The sequence below is a fragment of the Equus quagga genome, chromosome 14 (assembly GCF_021613505.1).
Source record: "Equus quagga isolate Etosha38 chromosome 14, UCLA_HA_Equagga_1.0, whole genome shotgun sequence".
Taxonomy (NCBI): Eukaryota; Metazoa; Chordata; class Mammalia; order Perissodactyla; family Equidae; genus Equus; species Equus quagga.
Window position 1 is genome coordinate 27,106,760 of NC_060280.1, and position 18,315 is coordinate 27,125,074.

At 41.4% G+C, this 18,315-nt stretch overlaps 1 protein-coding gene across 2 annotated transcripts in view; it reads right to left on the minus strand.

Moving 5' to 3' along the window:
• NUMA1 (nuclear mitotic apparatus protein 1) overlaps window positions 1-18,236 on the minus strand; it is a 68,435-nt gene extending 50,199 nt beyond the window's left edge. Inside the window, exon 1 of one of the 2 annotated variants that reach the window (XM_046685323.1) lies at window positions 18,103-18,236. The gene's annotated coding sequence lies outside the window, so the exon portion shown is untranslated. Of the gene's footprint in view, window positions 1-8,340; window positions 8,517-18,102 lie in introns of those variants that run through there. The other variant, XM_046685322.1, reaches the window with a different exon arrangement.
• Between the last annotated feature and the right edge of the window lie 79 nt (window positions 18,237-18,315).

The window sequence follows — 18,315 nt, forward strand, 5'->3', positions numbered from 1 at the left end:
AGAGGTGACCACTATCTTAAGTTTGTTATATAACCTTTCAGACTTTTCCCAAGCATGCACACATATATATGTATATATACAAGTATGTATAGAGATACACATATATGTGTAGATACACATATATATGTATATACGTGTGTAGGTAGATAAAGAGTTTTTGTGTGCATTTGGTCTACACACTTGTAATCAGACTATAAGTTTTCTGCAACTTACTTTTACTTAAAAACTTCTTTGATAAGTTTCCACATCAGTATATAATAGATTCCTCATACTTTTAAAAGCTTGAGAAAAAATGCCACAGTGAGGTTGTGCCACAACTTTATTTTCCCATTTTGCTATGTCTGGACATTTAGGTTGTTCAGTGTTTTCTGTCATGACAAAGACTGCTGCATCAATAATACTGGTACACACCTCTTCTTACATACAAACTAGTATTTCTTTAGGATATATACCAACAATTGGAATTGCTAAAGTTGTGCACGTTAAACGTTGATAGGTGCTCCCAAATTACCATCCAAAAAGGTATACCAATTTATAGTCCCACCAACAGAACATAAAAATTCCTGTTTCTACACCCTTCCAACAATAGATATTATTTTTTTATTTTGCCAACATAAAGGATAGAAAACAATATATTATTGTTTTAATTTATGTTATCCTGACTTCCAGAAAAGTTAAACATCTATCCATATATGTAATTGGTCATTCTTATTTTTTTATGGAAAGTATTACCACTTTGATTTTAAACATGAGGACTCAGAGAGGCTAAGGTGACACAGCTAGTAAGTAGCAAATGTCAAAGCTAAGTTTTTGAACGACTTCCCATCAAAACTAGACCTTCTGACTACCTAATGTATTTCCTGCTATGTGGTGGTCAACAAACTATGGCCTGCATTTTGTTTACTAATGGCAGAGGTGAGTAGTTGAGATTATATGGCCTGCAAAGCTTAAAATATTTGCTACCTGGGTCTAAATAAAACAGTAATTCACATTTAACACCTAAAGAAAAGTTTCTTAATGGAAAATAATTGTCTAATTGACTAGAGTGTGGCTATATTAGACAGTGCGGCTCATCTTTAAATAAATTTATATGTCGTATAGGTCTAGTATATAATATTGAAGAAAAAGGCCCAAAACATTCAAATGAAGTCAAAAGACATCCCTCTACTTCTGAGTTGGGACACTACCCTAAAGGGTTTCCTAGGCGCTGTTCTTCATCGTCCTTGTCTCTTTAATTTCAACTAATGGGAAACAGATCTAGTTCCTAATGTTCTTCAGAGACTTTGACAAGCAATATAGCTCCCACTCACACACTACAATGATGATATGAAATCAAAGCAAGCCCCACTATGTCTGCTGCTAAACACACACACACACACACACACACACACACAAGGTGTCTCTCCTTCCCTTTAGCTTGTAGAGAGGAGATTCACTAGGAAGCAGCTGAACATTTCCAGCATGTCCAGCCAACTGCTAAGAGCTAGAGCCCTGACCTTTGTGGGAAAGGAAGGTTGATTCTCCCCTCTAGACCCTACCCTTCTGAAGATCCAGGCCATGGATTTTCAGGCCATTCAGTTTCTGTAGGGCAGAAGGAGAAGGTGCCATCATCCCTATTTTATAAGTGGAAAATTGAGGGTAACTTGTTTCCTTTTCCTTTAATTTCCAAAGGTCATTTTAGCAAACAGGGCTTCATATCAGTGACCCCCCTACTTTCTCCTTCCATCCTCTCCGAAATTTTGATTTTATATAATAATGGCAAAAAAAAGCTGGCATACTCTCCAAGAAAGTTAACTTTATCTAGTATTATGAATGACAAATTAATGATCAAAGAAAGAATGCTGCATTTTCTCATTCAAGTAAGCAGGCATTCTTCCTTCCTTCCTTCCTTCCTTCCTTCCTTCCTTTTTTTGAGGAAGATTAACCCTGAGCTAACTCCTGCCAATCCTCCTCTTTTTGCTGAGGAAGACTGGCCCTGAGCTAACATCCATGCCCATCTTCCTCTACTTTATATGTGGGACGCCTACCACAGCATGGCGTACCAAGTGATGCCATGTCCGCACCCGGGATCTGAACTGGCCAACCCCGGGCCACCGAAGTGGAACATGCGCCCTTAACGGCTGCGCTACCCAGCCGGCCCTCAGCAGGCATTCTTTTAGTGGTTCTCTGGAAAGAAATTTGGCAATACATATCAAGAACCTAAAAAACAAGTTCATATTCAAACATTACGCTAAGTGAAATAAGCCAGACACAAAAACACAAAAATTGTATGATCATACAGGAACTGAATGGCCTAAAAATATATATTAATAGTAGAATTATTTATCATTATGAAAAACTGGAGAAAAACTAAACATCTAAGAATGACTCAAATACATTATAATACATCCATATGATGAAATCTTAGGCAGTCATTAAAAATATTTTAAATAATTTTAATGATATGGGGAAATACTCAAAAAAATGTTGTTGAGTTTAAAAAGCAGGATGTAAAACTTCAGTATTTAGAGGGCCGACCCCATGGCTGAGTGGTTAAGTTCACGTGCTCCGCTTTGGTGGCCCAGGGTTTTGCCAGTTCAGATCCTGGGCGTGGACATGGCACCCCTCATCAGACCATGCTGAGGCAGTGTCCACACAGCACAACCAGAAGAATCTACAACTAGAATATACAACTATGTACTGGGGGAGCTTTGGGGAGAAGAAGAAGAACGGAAAATAAAAGATTAGCAACAGATGTTAGGTCAGGTGCCAATCCTAAAAAAAAAAATCTATTAAAAAAAAACTTTAGTATTTGGGCCAGCCTCGTGGCATAGCAGTTAAGCTCACACGCTCGGCTTCAGGGGCCTGGGGTTCGCAGGTTTGGATCCTGGGTGCGGCTATGCACCGATTATCAAGCCATGCTGTCGCAGGTATTCCACATATAAAGTAGAAGAAGATGGGCAAGGTTGTTAGCTCAGGGCCAATCTCCCTCAAAAAAAAGAAACAGAAAAAAACATTTGAAAAAAATCACTTTAGTATGGTATGACCTCAATTTATTTTTTAAACTACATATATATGTGTGTGTGTGTGTATCATACATACACACACTCTTGCATACTTGTGAGTGTGAATATGTGTTTGTATATTTATAAGGAAATATACCAAATAATGTTTATTTCTGAGTTGTGGAATTATGGGTCATTTTTATTTTCTCCCTTAAAACCTCATTTTTCAGTTTTCTAAACTGTATCATGACATACAATCAGGAAAAAAATTAATTTCACATTGTTTGACCCAGTAATCCACTTGCAGACATATATCACAAGAAAATAACCAAAAATATTGACAAAAACTTATGCACAATAATGTTCACATAAAACACACCAGAAACTAATAATAAATAATTAAAACTATTAGTAAATAATTAATAAATAATGGTTACCTCTGCAGAGTAGGATTAGGATGAAGGGTAAAGAACAGGGGACTTATTTGCTATATATATCACTTTTATAATTTATATAAAAGTATTACAGTATGGTTTAAAATAGAAAAAACTGAAAGCACTATAAAAACTCTATATGAGAAAGTATTATGCAGCTATTAGAAATATTTATAAAGAGTTTCAGTAACATTATAAGTAAATGTGAATTTATATAATGAAAACAATGGTAAACAGGAAGAAAGCAGAATATAAAATTGTAGATAATGTATGATCTAGACTATGCAAAAGAGAAATATGCATAGGAACAAAATATTAAAAGGAAGTATTAAAATGGGAATAAGTGAGTTTGAGTTTCTCTAGATGGTGGGGTTATGGATGATTTTAGTTTTCTTCTTTAAAGTTTTCTATATTTTTCATATTTCCTACAATAAATATACACTACTTTTTTTCTTTTTGGTGAGAAAGAGTCACCTTGAGCTAACATCTGTTGCCGATCTTCCTCTTTTTTTTTCCTTTCTTTCTCTCCCCAAAGCCCCAGTACATAATTGTATATCCTAGTTGTAGGTCATTCTAGTTCCTCTATGTGGGATGCTGCCACAGCGTGGCCTGATGAGTGGTGCATAAGTCCATATCCAGGATCTGAACTGTGAATCCTGGGCTGCCAAGGCAGAGAGTGCAAACTTAACCACTTGGCCACGGGGCTGACCTCAGTGCTCTTCCTTTTTCGCTTGAGTAAGGTTAGCCCTGAGCTAACATCTGTGCCAATCTTCCTCCATTTTGTACGGCTGATGAGTGGTGCAAGTCTGTGCCCGGGATCCAAACCTGTGAACCCAGGCCAACGAGGCAGAGTGCGCAGAACTTTAACCACTCAGCCACAGGACCAGTGCCATACATACTATTTTTTAATCAGGTTCAAAACAATATTTTTGGTTTCCACTATATAATCAAAAGTCCACCCCTTTTGAGAAATTTTATCATCAAAGCATTAACAGTAGTAAGCAACCTACTAGCAAGAAGACTGTGCATAATGTATATGCTTGAGAAAACCTTCATCTTTTGGGGGTTGGGAAGCTCAGTCTAAAGGGACACTGCTGACCACTCCCTGCCTTCTCGCTTTTGGAGTTGCTTTAGTAAATACAACTGAGGAATCAAGCACCCAAACATGAGATGCCTGACAAACTCTAAGAACCAGGACCCCCACCTTCTCCAACCCTGAAATCTAAGACTTCACACTTAAAAAAACAGACTAAGATCTAACTAAAATGGATTGGGTCATGTTATTCCTTACATCAAAAACATTCAGCAGGGGCTGGCCCCGTGGCCAAGTGGGTAAGTTTGCACGCTCCACTTCGGCGGCCCAGGGTTTTGCCAGTTACGATCCTGAGCGCGGACATGGCACCACTCATCAGGCCATGTTGAGGAGGCATCCCACATGCCACAACTAGAAGGACCCACAACTAAAATATACAACTATGTACTGGGGGGATTTGGGGAGTAAAAGCAATTTTTAAAAAATGTTTAAAAAAATTCAGCAGCTAACTCTATGCAAAATAAAATGCAAATCCCTTAGCATGACACTTACGGTTCTTTAAAATCCAACTGTCAAACTTCTTTTCCAGCCTCACCTCCAGTTCATTCCTCTAAAATATCTCCTACCTCGGGAACACTTTTTCCCAACATGCCAGGCATTTTCCAGGCTTTGTGCCTTTGCCCATGCTGTGACCTCCTCCAAAGTGCCCTTTCTTCTAAACCTACTGAACTCCTATTCACCCTTTATAACCTGGCTCAAATGCCTTCTCCCTTCAGAAGCTTTCCCTGTTCCCCCCAATTCAGGAACAACTTTTCTTTCGTCTATATGCTCCCATATTGCTTATTCCTCTATATACTTTACTTCATTCCTCCTTGGGTCAATATTAGCTGCATACATATTTCACTTGACTAAGCTCCTGGAGAGCAGAAACCATCTTATTCACCTATCAGCTCCATTGCAGTACAGTGCTTACACACAGTAGATAGTAAATTATGCTGCCTGACTGAATGACAGCCAACTGGCCCTAACCTAGTGAATTCTTTTCAGTGAGGCAGCCAATGAAGCCAAACTGTCAAAGAGGAGAATCCCTCTAATTTAAAGTCACATACTTAGCATGAGTGACCAACAGAAAATGTCATGGGCCTGCCACTTTAAGGGGACTGGCGAACTGAGTATATTTACACAATCCTAATTAAAACTAAAGGGCACTAAGGGAAAGGAGAAATAGGGAGATTAAGAGGTGTGGATTCTACACCTTACCTCCTCCTCTGTTTGGAGCCCAAATCTCCCAGCCTAGTGCCTAGTGAGCTCACCAAGCAGTCTATTCTCTCCTTGGGGTCACTGTAGGATCTAAGTATTGAAAAGCAACTGATTATGTAGGTCACTTTGTCTCTCCAGCAACTAGCTCTGCTCTTGGGCATTTAACTTTTAATTGTGGTTACATGGGGCTTTTTCTCTAAACGAATCCTACTGCACCAATCATTAAGAGAATCCCTTTAAAGAAAAGCTTGAAATTAACAACAGCAGGGAACAAAGTCTCTAAATCTTCTAAATCACAATATCCACGCTGTCCATTTTGATGAAATTCACCCCCAGCTCTTTCAAACAATAGATCCTCCCAAGGAGTGACTTCTCTCAGGACCGGCATGTCCTGCAATTGTTTCTCAGGAGAAAGTTCCCAGTGCCTGCTTCTCATTATATAGCTACTTCATGTTTGATCACTCAGCTGTGACTGCAAGTAGAGAATAAAGTCACTATAATTTAGGGCTAAAAAGAAATTCCACTTCTACCCCTACTCTAATAGTTAAGCAGCTTAGAACAAATAGATACTTCCCCCACCTCAAACTTCCTTAGGTCTACCTGTTTTCAGATTTAGAACTTCTAGTGTCTAACTCATTCAATATAAAAATGAGGGAAACAAGGCCTAGAGTAAGAAAGAGAATTGCAAATGATCACATAGTGACTTAGTGACAGAACTGCTTGACTAGGCTGCTTAACACCTTACTTTACCGACAGGTGATCAACCAGACCACCATTTCCAGGAATAGATTCCAAGGTACTAAAATCAGCCTAATTTAAATGCATTCAAGATAGCCCCTCTGCTTTGACTCCCCACCCCACCCTCCTGCCCATCCCTACCCTTTCTCAAACCCACAACTGCTGACAGAAAAAAAGTCAATGAAGTGATGATCTATCATTTCTCCTACAAAAGATCGGAGCTACCAAACCATCTACTTCAGCCACAACACCCAGGAATCATCCTGATGGACTCTGGCATGCTGGTGAACAGTGGCTGCTGTAGCCTGAAGAACCTGTGGCTGTGAATCTTCTGGAGATGGGACTTCAATGCCTCCTCAGCTATAACGTCCTACAGCTACATGTTCCAACCCTTTTTGGCCCTCAACACATTTGTGACTTAGGAGAACTATCAGGAGAAAGGCTAATTTTCTCCACTATCGAGTTATCTTGACCTAGAAGCAAGAATCTGCAGCGAATATAAATGAAATGACAGGGGCTGGCCTCATGGCGTAGTGGTTAAATTCGGCCTGCTCCACCTCAGCGGCCCAGGGTTCACAGGTTCAGATCCTGGGCATGGACCTACACCACTCATCAGCCATGCTGTGGCAGCGACCCACAAGCAAAGTAGAGGAAGATTGGCACAGATGTTAGCTCAGGGCTAATCTTCAAGGAAAAAAAAAAGGAAGATTGGCAACAGATGAATAAAGGAAGTGACACTTTTTAAAACAAGTATTTTCAATCTTATTAAATCAAATGAAAACTGTAATCAAAATAGTCTTAGAAAGCTATTTGTTTATTCTAACAATATTACCATTGCTCAAAACATTAACAAAACACTCCTCTGGAACTGCCTTTAAAGTCTACTCCATGTGAGACATACACAAAAATTAAGTCTTACTGTTTTATAGTCACACCTCATTCTTCACCAAAAAAGGTACTGCCTTGCTTGACTCTTTGGCTCACAGTATCTTCTGGCTGTTTCCAAAAATTGAATCCACCAAGCAAGAGTGAAGATTCGCTACTTCTGAAGATATTAAAAAGGTTGGCCAGAAGCCAAAAATGTTCTGGGCACTGGCAGCATCACCAGAATAAATGTATAGGCTGAGAACACAACTACTTTGAGGGGGACAAACTTACAAATATTGTAATTGTCCCACAATTAAAATGAAGGGGACAAGATATGTACAATATCTGTCACATGTGTTAAAAATAAACTATTATATTACTTTACAATCACACATTATGTAATCAGAAATTTTGGCGCTATAAGAAATCATTCAGAATATATAATCCAAACTGCTCATTTTCACATGTGAGAAAACTCCAGTCCACTGAGGTTAGGCAATTTTTCCCTGGTCACACAACTGGTTAGCAATAGTCAAGATGAGAAACCTAGCCACCCTGACTCCCAGCATAAGCCACAAAACATTTCCTCACTCATACACCTCCCCCTGCCCTGTTCCTCACTGCTATCTTTCAAAGAGGAAGGGCGATAACTTGGGACACTAAGGCATAACCAAGAATGGTTCTGAAACCCAGACACTGAGAAATGATGGCTTAAGACCAGGACCTCTCTGCAGCCCCCTCTTTGGGTACGAGCCATTGTTCAGTGTCTGGCTCACAAGAGTTCTGGGTAATCTACCTCACAGCAGGGGTCAGTGAAAACCTCTGGACACTCCCCCCCACAGCTAGAAGCATATGTTTCTGCCCATCTCCTGCAGTAACCTCTTTGCTTCAAGTAATTGAAGTAATTCAAGTAAGGTTACTTTGAAGAACCTGGATCAGAGAAAAAGAAAGTAGGAAAGATCCTGTTGAGGAAAAAGTTGATCTATGAAAAAGGAAAGAGAGGGCAGGGCCCATCTTGACTTACCTCCTGGTGGACAGCTTCCTCAGGCTCGGACAAAGCGATCCCTGGCAGTCTAGCTTAGAATTAGCCTCTACCCAGGGAAGGGGCAAAGGGACAGGAATGCTTGTTCATTCCCCCATCCCACCCACTGTTGCCTCACATCATCTCACATCATCTTGGGCAGCCCCAGTGTTCTGTAGATCAGACAGCAACTGGAAGGGAAGCCACGCAGCACAGGTCAATGGGGTGAGTCAGTGGCAAAACAGGAAGAGTCACTAGGGCAGAAATTCTGGCCTCTTGTGGCAAGACTGCCAAACCACACCCTCCTTTGGTCAGCAGTGGGAAGGCCCTGCCCTATGAGGATTCCAGTCTCCAAACCAGGAAAGGTCCTTCCTCAGGAGGCTCCATACCACTCTCATTTCCAAGTGTGTCTCTCCTGCTCAAAATCTTTCAGGGTTTTCTTCAGCCTAAAGCATCATATCAGAATTCTTTGGCTTAACTTTCCAAGTCCTCCATTATATGGCCTCAAGTCATTTATTCAACTTTATTTCCCACTAGTCCACAGTGTACACTCTGAACTAATCAAGCCAGTCTTCCCACTTCTCTCTGTATGAGCCAAGCCCTTTCTCATTTCCATGCCCTCAGTTATCCAGCAGTGATAAATTCAAACACCTTCAGGGGTTAGGCAGGTAATAGAAATAAATGCTCCAGTGGGCATATGGCAGAACTAGGGAGTTTTTGCCCCCACATAAAGGCATTCAAAATTGCAATTTAAATATTTATACAATATTTCACTATGAGCATCACAATAACCTTTTATAGATTTATTAACACCCTTTCTAGCTTGCAAGTGAGGAAACTTCCGCAAGGTTAGGCAGCTGGCAAAATGTTGGGTACAGTCTCTAGGCCTGTCTGAAGGCAAAGCAAGAGTTGTAAATTATCAGGCTTTCTAAAGTAGTATAATCACCATGGAAGATACAGAGCTCTAAACTCTGAAGAGGAAATTCACTTTTCTTGATATAGTATAGCCCTAACAGTGGGATGGGAAGCCCAAACAGTGGCTTATCTAACCATATTCCAACTGCCTCCAATTCTGTCCATCTCTGAATCCCGTCTTCCTCCCAAAGTCTGCCCTAGTTCTTCCAGGTCCTACTGAGTTCTCTCTTCTCTCAATTCCTTATTGGGCTTACAGATTAGATAATAAAAGCAAGTGCTAAATTAGATACTGTCATGCAAAATTGAATAATCTTCCATAGGTCTTCTAGCTTCATTAATCAAACTACTGTATTAACCTATATAGTTCTACCAAAAATATTTAACCTGAATCCAATCAAGAAGAAATAATCATACAAATCCAAATTAAGAGACATTCTGCAAAAGACTAAGCTGAACTCTAAAGAATGTCAATGCTATGACAGACAAAAAGGCATTCAAGATGAAAAGAGACTAAAGAACTGTTCAAGGTTAAAGCAGACTAGGGACATGACAAAATCATGACAACTAAGTGCATCAATGATCCTTGAAGGGATCCCCATTTGAAAAAATGTCTATAAAAGACATTAGTGGGAAAATTTGAGAAATCTGAACAAGAATTGTATATTGGATATACTGAATCAATGTTAAATCTTCTGAATGTTAATTGTATTGTTATATAAGAAAACATTCTTTTTTTTAAAATTTTTTTCCTTTTTCTCCCCAAAGCCCCCCGGGACATAGTTGTAAATTCTTCGTTGTGGGTCCTTCTAGTTGTGGCATGTGGGATGCTGCCTCAGTGTGGTTTGATGAGCAGTGCCATGTCCACACCCAGGATTCGAACCAACGAAATACTGGGCCGCCTGCAGCGGAGCGTGCGAACTTAACCACTCGGCCACGGGGCCAGCCCCAAGAAAACATTCTTTTCAGGAAATGCTGAGATATTTGGGGGATATAGTAACATAATGTCCACATCTAACAGTCAAAAGGTTCAGAAAACAAAGGGTGGAGAGCAAATGTGGCAAAATGTTAACAACTGGTGAATCCAGGTGAAGAATATGTAAGTATTTGTTACATTATGCTTGAAAAGTATCTACAGGTTTGCACAGTTGGTGAGGAGGGAAATCCTATACTATACACTTCTTTATATATTCAGCTCTGTGAGAGATATAATAGGTACTCATTTCGTATTTGCTCACTCCCTAAGGAAACTGGGCTTTGGAGGTCAGCAACCACATAGAGTTCACTTTGCAGCAGTTCATGAGGCGCACAGTGGCAAACTCTTAAGGAACAAGAAGTTTCCCTCAAACTCACATTGTCACACCACAGAATTATCTCACCCCTCACTGAGGCCATTCAGAAGTCACGCGACAAATGCCCATTTAAGGGCAGAATGCAGCTGCTACCCACACACAGGACCAAGAGCTTGGGTCCTACGGCATCTACCTTGCCACAGGATACCAAAAACTTGATAGCCTACAAAAGTGTCTGGCCAGTCACAGGAAGGCACTCAAGTAGTCAAATAAATATGCCTGAAATATAGGCAGTCTTTACTCCTCACCAGATAAACCAGTCCTCAAATGCAATAAGGCAGAAGAAATCTGCAAGGCTGAATCACTGGCATTTCTGCACTGGCCTCGAAGAAACTGCCTTTAAATAGGACAGAAAGGGCAGCTGAAACAGCTGCCAACAGAGGCTTCAACCCAGGAGCACGCTGTGCAATGTGCCCTCTCTCCCTTCTACGCCACCAGATCATTTTACTTCTGCCAATTGGTCCCTTATTAAAGTGACTGATTGCCCAATGGCCAACCCTTAACCTTGACTCTCTTTTCTCCTCACTGACAGCCAAGATACTGCCCTTTCCAGATAGCTCCTCCCCTAATTTAGCAGAAGGAATAGTTAAAACTATTCCCCCAAAACCTCCATCAACTGGAATAAGATCTACAGTGGTGTAACATAGAGCTTACTTCTCAAACCTACCACGTTTAGCATCTTTACCAAACACAGAATGAAAATATATAAGGCGTGCTTGTCAAACTTGGGAATTATAAATTGTGAAGGACAGAAAATACAATGTTTTTAGATTTGATCTGGCGAAAAGATCTTAAGAGGTTTGATGTTACCAAGAATAACAAGACACAATTTAACAGGACTTAATATAAAGCCCTGCATTTAGAATAAAAGAAATCAACCAAACTAACATGGGATGGTAGAGACCTGATACAGTCTTTCATATTAAAGAAGTTGCCTTGAAAAAAAAAAAAACGGCTGCCTAAGGTGGCAGGTGGAGGAGAGGCTGTTACTAGCACACTTTCAGTGAACCACAAATCCGACAGAGCTACTCAAAACATCAAGGCAGGCTCAGGTTGCATTAGTGGCAGACAACTCTGTGCCCCACCTTTGAAAAGCTAAGTCAGGGTACACGTAGAAGGAGAATGACAACAACCATGGTGAAGGGTCTGAAAGTTAGGTCGCGGCAAATGTGAGGCAAGAAGTACAGATGTTTAGCTGGGGAGGACATGACAACTTTTTACAAATATACGCATGCTTGTCATGCAGATGAGAAGAAAGACTTGAGGTCCCCTGCAAGAAGACAAAACCAGAATTAGTGAGTGGAAGTTATAGGAAGATAGATTTTGGTTTGACAGAGGGAAGCACTTTCAGCTTAATAAAGAAGTTAAGAATGTGGGTTATGGAACCCAGAATGCCTGGATTAGAACACCAACTCCACCACTTACAAATGGTATGGTGTTGGGTAGATTACTTAATTTATCGGGGTCTCAGTTTCCTTACCTGTTAAAGGGAATAGTAATGGGCCCGGCCTGGTGGCGCAGTGGTTAAGTGCGCACGTTCCACTTCAGCAGCCCGGGATTCGCCAGTTCAGATCCTGGGTGCGGACATGGCACCGCTTGTCAAGCCATACTGTGGTAGGCGTCCCATATATAAAGTAGAAAAAGATGGCCACGGATGTTAGCTCAGGGCCAGTCTTCCTCAGCAAAAAAAGAGGAAGATTGGCAGCAGATGTTAGCTCAGGGCTAATCTTCCTCAAAAAAAAAAAAAAGGGAATAGTAATAATAGTACTTACCTCATAGAGGTTTGGAAAGCAATTCATGTAAAATGCTTAGAACAGTGTCTGGCTCACAGTACATGCTCAAAAAAAAAAAAGAAAATTAGCTCTTGCTATTACTGACTGTTGATATCATGAACCAGATAATCCAAAAATCTTCCCACTAAATATGCCCGGAAACGCTTAGAAAAATATAAACATCCTTTTAGACCATGCCAGTTAAGTTACTCTCTCTCAGCTCCACACCTACCCTGTTATGCTCTGTTCTGTAACGCTGGGGCTTGGACTCCACCAACTCCATTTCACCTTTGCCAGCTGGCTCCCTGTTAGGTTCTGTCAGTGTCAATAGAGGGTGCTAAAAGGAACACGGAAGACAGGAGGAGGGTCCAAAGGACTTCCTTCTTCCTGTGGCTTGCTGTTCCTTGACAACAGCAGTTGGTTCCTCCTCACTTCTTTCTTTTTTTTTTTTGAGGAAGATTAACCCTGAGCTAACTGCTACCAATCCTCCTCTTTTTGCTGAGGAAGACTGGCCCTGAGCTAACATCCCTGCTCATCTTCCTCTACTTTATATGTGGGACGCCTACCACAGCATGGCTTGCCAAGCAGTGCCATGTCCACACCCGGGATCCGAACCGGCAAACCCCGGGCTGCAGAAGTGGAACATGCGCGCTTAACCTCTGTGCCACTGGGCCGGCCCCCTCCTCATTTCTTTCTAAACTCCTAGGACCAGCCTCACTGTGCCCTCAGAGGCACCAGCACCAGCTGGGCAGGGCTCAACCAAAGCTGGCTCCTCCAGGCCCCTCCTGTGAGCTCCTGAGAAACCAGCACACCAGGCAACACCCTCTCCTCAGAGAATCAGGGTGCAGGTACTCCAGATCCCTCCAGATTTCTAGGTTCTGATAACCCCAATCTTCCTTCCTTTGTTTTTCAGCCCTGGATGAGGCAGCTGCTTACTGCAGTCGTTATATCAAGGTTTTTAAAGATTCCCTTTTTGTTTTTTCAGCCCTCCAACAAGGGTTTAAACTAATTCCCTTTACTGAGTTCACTCTTTTAAAATACCTATGTGTGGTTTCTGTTTTCCTGATTGGATCCTAAATGACACATAGATAAACTGAGCTCACAAGAAAGTAAGGGAAATCTCAGGAAACAAAGAAGCTGAAAACTGGATTAGTGAACTAATGGCATAACTGTCCCAGCAGTGTAAGGAATTTATGACCTTCTCATAGTCCAAGAGACAGAGTTTGAGCCAACAAAAAGCAACTGAGATCCTTATATAAAGGCTGGGACCCTCGCTTAAAAGATAGACTAGGAAAAAATATCTGTCCACAGGCAAATAAGGAAGTTTGCTTTGATCACCTAGCGAAGTGAGAGGAAAAAACCTCCTAGGAATTCAAAACAAGAGGTGGATTTGGAGTTAAAAGTTATACTAAGCCTGTGCCCTGGAAATCTACAAGTAGAGAAAAATAAGACATTTTGGTCCCAGGTTGGGAACAGCCTTGAGTGCTCAACAGAAGCAAGCACAAAGTTGCTCCAGGAGATATATGAATGACCAATAAATACATGAAAAAATGTTTAATATCATCAGTCATCAGGAAAATGCAAATTAAAACCACAATGAGATACTACTACACCTTCATGAGAATGGGTAAAATGAAAAAGACTAACGATATCAAGTGCCTGTAAGAATATGAAGCAATTGGAGCTCTCATATACTGCTATGGGAACGTAAAACGGTACCACCACTTTGGAAAACTGGTAATTTCTTAAAAAGTTAAACATACACCTGCCATAAAAGCCAGCCATTCCACACTGAAAAGAAACTATATGTCCATCCACTCAAAGATTCGTACATAAATGCTCACAGCAATTTTATTCACAGTAGCCAAAAACTGGAAACAATCCAAACGTCCATCAACAGTGAATGATAAACAAAACTGTATGATATAGTCACACAAGGGAATACTACTTAGGAATAGAAAGTAACAAATTACTGATATATGCAACTAAATGGATAAATCTCAAATGCATCATGCTACCTGAAAGAAAGCAGACACAAGAGTACACACTGTATGATCTGACTTACATAAAATTCTAGAAAACCCAAATTAATCTATAACAGTTCCTGGGGCCAAGGTGAAGGGAAAGATGGACTGTAAAGTGGCACAAGGAAACCTGGAAGTGATGAAATGCTCTGTACCTTGATTGTGGCAGCTTTTTATAGGTATATAGAACTGTCAAAACTCTTTTTACTTTAAATAAAGTTTATTATACATAAATTATACCTAAGCAAAGTTGATTAAAAAAACCCACAAAACTGCTCTTGGGAGAACTGACCTCAACCCAAGCTACATAAGATTACCATAGATGATATTCCTTTAAATACGAGCTCATAATCCAAAATTATAAAATACTTGAGGAAACAATTCATCATGAGCAAGAGTCAGTTAAAACAAATGGCAGGATTATATCCCTAAAAACTTCAAAGAGTTCAACAATATGATAGAGACTATAAGTTAAGTTTATTTAAAATTATTATAGACATAAGATGAATTGAAAACATGAGTTAAGTTTATTTAAATTATAGACATAAGACGAATTGAAAACATGAGACAAAAACAAGATACCATGAAAAACAGAGGCAGATTTGAAAACGAACCAAAGAGTACTTCTAGAAATGAAAAATTAGCTAATAAAAATAAGAATTAAAAAGTAAATTATAGGGGCCCATGCCCTGGTTGAGTGGCTAAGTTCACATACTCCACTGCAGCAGCCCAGGGTTTTGCCGGTTCGGATCCTGGGCGCAGACATGGCACCGCTCATCAGACCATGCTGAGGCAGTGTTCCACATAGCACAACCAGAAAGACTACAACTAGAATATACAACTATGTACTAGTGGGCTTTGGGGAGAAGATGAAGAAGAAAAAAAAAGAAGATTGGCCACAGGTGTTAGCTCAGGTGCAAGGAGAAAAAAAGTAAATTAGTTCTAGCTGAAGAGTAAATTAGTATGGTAGGAGATAATTTTATTACCCAGAGGTAACATAGGAAGACAGAGATGGAAATCATGAAAGAGAGAATAGGAGATGTGGAGGACAGAATGAGAAGGTCCAACATAAGTTAAATATGAGATCAGGGAGAGGTACTATTTAAAGAGGTAATAACTGGGAATTTTTACAAAACTGATGAAAGCTATGAAATCTCAGATTGAGGAATCACTATAAGCCCCTAGTAAGATAAAATTAAATCCACATCACGTAATGAAACTGCAGAACACAAATGACAAAAAGGAGGACCTTAAAAACAATCAGAGAAAAAGGCAGGTTACCTACAATGAAATAACAGATTGTAAGCATAGTTCTCAAGAGTAAAAACAAAAAGCCAGAATTTCAGTAGAATAACATTTTCAAAGTGCTGAGAAAAAATTAGTTAGAAGCCTAGTACTCAGCTAAACTATCAAGATGGAGGAGGAAATATATTTTCCAACAGAGTGTTTACCACTAACAGACTCTCACTGAAAAAAACATCTGAAGCATGTATTCATCTATTGGACACAAAAGGAAGGAAAAAAATGCAAGAAAGAACGGTGAGAAAACAAACAGTAAACATATATGGGTAAAATGAAATAATTACTGATAGCAAAAAACAATAATTACTATTAATTAGAATTGTTAAACATTGAGATGGACTTCCCTTGGGAGTGGTCTCATTCTTGGAAGTACTCTCATTCTTGGAAGTACTCATCTGCATCTGGACAACACCTTTTTTTTTTTTTTATGATTTTATTTTTTAACTTTTCCTTCTTTTCCCCAAACCCCCCCACTACATAGTTGCATATTTTAGTTGTGGGTCCTTGTAGTTGTGGCATGTGGGATGCTGCCTCAGCATGGCCTGATGAGCGGTGCTATGTCTGTGCCCAGGATCCAAACCAGGGAAAACCTGGGCTGCAGAGCTCGAGAACTTAACCACTCAGCCACGGGGCCGGCCCCTGGACAACACCTTTTGATATGTTTAGCACACACTGAGTAAGAGGCTACAATAAGTGACCCCCAACATACTACTGACCATAGGGTTTTATCAATTAGACAGAGCTGTCAAAACATTCCCTGATGAGCTGTTTAGTCATCTGTGGCAGGGCTTTCCCCCATCCTAACAGTTCTAGAACCCCAGTCTTAGTCCAAGGCATTCTTCTCACTTCCATATTCCATGGATAAAAAAGAATATTCTAAATAGAAATTTTTCTGGTATGAGCTTTTGGGTAAGATCTTCTAGTTTGGGGGGAGTACGGCTTTCGGTTTTAGATTAAGATTCAGGCATTACAGTTAGTCATCATTTGCTTGACCTTGGGCCAAGAAGAGTACTTTGCAACTTTAACAGAGAAGTATGTGCTGCTTCCTCTAAAGGAGAAAATACCACACAGGAACAGAGAGGGAGGGAACACATACACTCATCCCTGCTGATTGAAAGCTACCTTACTGATCTGAATGTGCCCTCCAGGTTCCCATGGATTCACAGCAGTAAAGATCTCCACAAGGTAGAGAGCCCCCCACTGCCTGACTATCAAACGTTTCTGCCCACCACAGAGTAACACATTTGACAATTCAGAACTTGGGCAACACAGGAGCAGGCAACAGAGACCGGAGAGAGGGAAGCATGGATTACAGCAAGTAAACATCACATTTTCAGGAATGGGTGCCATTCCAGGCAAGAGGATAGCACAACACAGAGGTTCAAAAGCGACTAAATAAAGATGGGAGCGCAATGCTCCGATCTCCTTTCAACCCAAGAAAGCTCATTCATTTCAAAGCAGGCAAGAATGGCCAGGTTCATATCCTGCATGGGCATCATACAGGGACAAAAGACATTGTCCCTATCTAGAAGGGCAAACAAACATGCAGACACTCTTAAATACCAGAGGAAAAGCCCTACCTCAGGGGTAAGCAAAAGAGGGTGCCCAGGGTAGGCAGCATCAACCCAGGTCGGCTCTCTCCCACCAACAACCTTCACGCAGTCACATCACTTATAAATCTGTTCTCTCCAGGATGCTTGCAAGAAACACCTTGATTTTCCTGATTTGACCCTCACAACAACCCCAGGAAAGTAGGTAAGGCAGCTAAGTTCGCTGTTTACATGTGAAAAATAAGGCTCAAAATAAACGGACTCGTCCAAGATAACCCGCATCCCCACCCAGCCCCTTCCCCCGTCCTCATTCAGGCCGAACCCTCAAAAACGCCAGTGTAAACCAACCACGCACTAGCTATGTAGCCTCGGCCAAGTTCAACATTTTAATCTTGATTCTCCATCTGTAATAAAGTATAAGGTTGTTAGGAAGATAAAAAAGATGATCCATGTAAAGGGTGTGGCAGGGTGTCTGAAAGGTAGTTGGTGCTCGGAAAATGTTTACTACTACTATCACTATTGTTAACAAGAAGAGGCGAATTCTTCCCATCACAGGACCCCTTGCTGACAAGCCTTTCAGGAACCTGCACTACTCCCACCCCGACCCGGGTTGCCCTCAGACCTAATTCCACAGACACGCCCCCAAACAGACCTTCCCCCTAGGCACGCCCGGCACCTCCCCCTCGGACTTGCCAGTCTCCTCACGCAGCTCACCCCCGACAGATTCTCCCCTGTCGAACTCGGCTATGAAGGAGGCCTTCCGCTAGCACCTGCCTCTCCAGCACCCCCTTTAGGCCTGGGCATCCCTGCAGGCGCCAAGGCCGAACGCCAGCCGCGGCCCCGCGCCGGTTACCTGGCCGCGCGCTCCCGCTCCGGCTCAAGGTACCTCCGGGTCCCTTTCGTCGCGGGCTCGCGCCAGCGCTGAGAGCGCACAATTAGTTTAAACTCTGGCCCCGCCCTCTCGCGCCGCCCTCTGATTGGCCCCTGTCGGCGGGTGTCGAATGCAAGGGCACGCTTGAGGACCCTGGAAAAGGAAGTGTGAGGGCCACCGAGAAGGGAGAAGAGG